Source organism: Dipodomys spectabilis, unplaced genomic scaffold (assembly GCF_019054845.1).
Source record: "Dipodomys spectabilis isolate Male_0828 unplaced genomic scaffold, ASM1905484v1 ptg000281l, whole genome shotgun sequence".
Lineage (NCBI taxonomy): Eukaryota > Metazoa > Chordata > Mammalia > Rodentia > Heteromyidae > Dipodomys > Dipodomys spectabilis.
Genome location: NW_024870958.1, coordinates 1,038,240 through 1,042,158, shown reverse-complemented (window position 1 = coordinate 1,042,158; position 3,919 = coordinate 1,038,240).

The following is a 3,919-nucleotide window of genomic DNA, read 5'->3' as shown; positions in this document are numbered from 1 at the left end:
TTATGATTTTATGATACTAATATGAAAAAAATGGAGCATTTGCCTTTCTGAAGAAGAATGTTTAGCCAGTAATTTCTGTGAAAGGCATAAATTGTAATCTGTCTAAAGTCTTTTCCTCCAATATATCCAAGAGTACTATACTCAACCTCTGAAGAGTAAATAAGAGTTAATTAGCCTTGTTTAATGTTAATTTACTTGTAGCAAATAGGTTAAAATGTCTGCTCTCTTTCTTTCAATGTAATAACTTACATTTGTCTTACCTAGACTCAAGACCACCCGAAGATCACCAGAGACCTCGACCAATGCAAATAACAAAGGAGTCTTTTATTTGCAAGCTCCAGGCTGGTACTCTGTGCAATTGGTAACCCATGACACTAAGAGACCCAAAGCATAGAATCAGCACAGCTTTTAGAGTATTGAACAAATAACTTTGAGGAAGATTTACATGAGAAATTACTTGATTGATTAACATTTTAAGCAAACTAAGCTATACATATGTGATTGGCTAATATTATTGAGGTGTGATTGACAGGAAGTGTCTGGCCACTGGGTCACTGTGTCCTGCATGGCCACCCAATGTTTGCTAAATGCATTTCGAGAAAATTCCTGTGGCTTTCCCAAGGATTGTTTATGTCTCAGTTGTCCAGGAATTGATTTCCTTTTTGTGTCATTTCTGGGTCCAACCCATGGTTATTTTCATAATTCATACCTCACAAGATGGTTGCTAGCCTGTAATGGAGTTACTTAGGCCTTCATTGTGCCTCTTTAAGCTTTAAGCTCTTCACATTTCATATTATTACTGACTCTTCATACAAGCCTGAAATCACTATTTCAAAGTAACACAAACAGAAAAACAAAAATAACTTGATACAACCATCATAAATCCTAAATCATGTGACAAAAATCCACAATATCATAAATAAACCAGAGGAAGAGGATAAACAGTGGCAGAATAACAACAGAAAATTACCTTAGATTTCTCTAATGAAACAGAGATTTAGAATCCTAGAAGGTACTCCATTTCTAGAGTGTCACACTAAGTTAGGTATAATTACATATGGATACACAATTCAAAAGAATATTTTATACTGTCTTCACAAGAAAACAGAAATCTATGAAAAGTTACCCAGCCAGGAAGGTGACTGCTGTGACTGTGTTGGCCAACATATTCAAAAACACAACTGCAGTGTGGAAATGAAAGGGCCATGTGAGAAAAAAAATCATGAACAGAGACACTCACATATAAACACACATAATTCACCTTACCACTGGATAGTCGGAACTTTCGTTGGAACCATTAGTATTCATTTGACAACATCTGTCCCTACTGATCTCTTCTCCTACACTTAATGGTCTAGACAAAAACCTAATTCCAGAAAAGCAAATCACAACAGAAAACCAAAGCAACACTTGGCATATCAACCAAGAAAATAGATAGTCACCTATTAAGATCATAGATCCCCCAAATTGAAGCCAAGAAATACTTCAAATGGACAGAACAAATCAGAAAAATATGACAAAAGTCATGCCAAGGGAACATAATTCACACAGTAAATAAACAGGCATTAGAACAATCAATTACCTAGAAGATAGTTTTCAAAATACATTACAAATACTGCTGGAAATTGTGATTAATGAAAAGATACAAAACCTCTACAAGGAAATTTGTGAACAAGATGAGACCAAGCAAAGATCAGCAAAATAATTCATGGAGACTCCAAACACAAAGAAAAATAAATTCTGAGAAGGCAAGAGAGTCCAAGGGAAAAATGGATGCCTAGTTAAAAGATATGAGAGAAGACACAGCTAAAACACATACCTCCCAAGTCCCCACCCAATAAAAAGTTGTAAAGAAAATCCATACAAGACCTAAAATAAAGCTTTAATAAAGAGATAGAAGCCCTAAAACAATAACCAATTGTAACACAGAGAAATCAAAGAGATAGGCTCATTCAGATAAGAGAAGCCTTTAGAACACCAAACAGAGTGTACCAGAACAGAACAAACCACCATCACGTCATAATCCATTAGAGGATCATTAGACATCAGTGAATGGATTCTTAAATCTGTCAGGAGAAAAGACTGATTATTTATAAAGGATATACAGTCAGAATAAATACAAATTTCTTAGCTGATATGGTAAAAAGGGGAGCCTCGCCTGATATATGACAAACATTAAAGGCAAACAACTACCAACCGTGAATATGGTCCTAAGCCAAACTCTCCTTTACATTAAAAGGATATATAAAAATATTTCATGACAAAGAAAACTTGAAACAATGTATCTCCACCAAATCAGCAGGATAGAAGTTAATCAAATATATCCTACACAGAGAAGATCATGAAGAACAGAAATTGGTTATATAAAATGCTCCCTACCAGTGAACAAGGTAAATATATTAAGAGTAGATTAGACACAGAGCCTAACAACAGGTGAATAACATGGCAGGACTTATGAGATATTTCACAGTCTTAACTCTCAATATCAATGGAATTAACTTTCCAAATAAAAAACAGACTATATAGTAGTATAATAAAACAAGACGCACGCATGTAGTATCTACAAGAGACACATTTTATTGACAAAAACAAACACATACTCAAACTGAAAGGCTGGAAGGAAAATTTTCAAGCAAATGAACACCATAAACAGGCCACAGTACTAACATAAGATAAAATAGAATTCTAAATATAATTACTAGGAAGAGACATTATATATTGATAAAGGCACATCTGCATTAGGTGTATATATCAATTCTAAGAATCAATGTCCTGAATCCTGGAGTACCCCACTTCATCAACCAAATACTACTTAACCTAAAAACACATCGCAACACATCATTGAAATGCATGGATAGGTTATCCAGGAAAAACACAACCAAGAAACTGAAGACCTAAATAACTACATTGAACGCTTCGCCTTAACAGACATCTACAGAATATACATTCAGCATCAGTATACACATTCTTCCCAGCAGCTCATGGAAGAATCTCCAAAATAGAACATATCCTATGTCACATAGAAATTCTATCCGAATTGAAAGAAAAATTATTTGAATTCCCATATCTTGTCAGACCACAACAGAATAAACTTAGAATTAAAAAGCTAAAGCAAAAAAAATATCCCTAACCCATGAAGACTAAACAACACTTTGCTGAATGACCAGTGGGGCACTGAATACATTAGAATGAAAATCTGAAAGTTTCTGAAAATTAACAAATTGAACACACAAAATACCAACTCCTCTTCGAAACAGTAAGTGCAGTACTTAGAGGAAAATTTATAGTTCTAAGTGCGTACATCAAGCAATTGGGGAAATCTGAAGTCTGTATTTTAATTATATACCTCAAAATTCTTGAAAACAGGAACAAGACTTAACCCAAAGCAGAAGACAGAAACAAATAAAAAAAATCAGAAATAACTAAATAAAGACGAACTAAAACATAAAAAGATCAACAAAACAGAATTGGTTGTTTCAATAAATTAACAGACACCAAATCTAAGAAGAGAACTTACATAGATAGAAAGATAAATAGAAAGCCCACAGATTGGGAGAAGTTAGTTACTTGCTCTGCAACAGGCAATGGCCTTACATCTCAAATATATTTAGAGCCCCAAATGTTAACTCCCCCCAAAAACAAATCTTCAAAGAAACAACCCTCTTAATAAGTTTGCTAAAGATTTAAAGAGAGACCTCTCTGAAGAAGAAATATGAATGGTGAATTGAAACGTGAAGAAATATGCCACATTTCTGGCCATAGAAATACAAATAAAAGTAACATTGAGATTCCACCTCCCCCCAGTTTGATGACCATTATGAAGAAAACTAATAATAACAGATGCTGGTCTGGTGGAAATATAGGCAAAAGGGAATGTTACTGCACTATTGGTTGAAAAGTATACTTGTTCAAATACTCC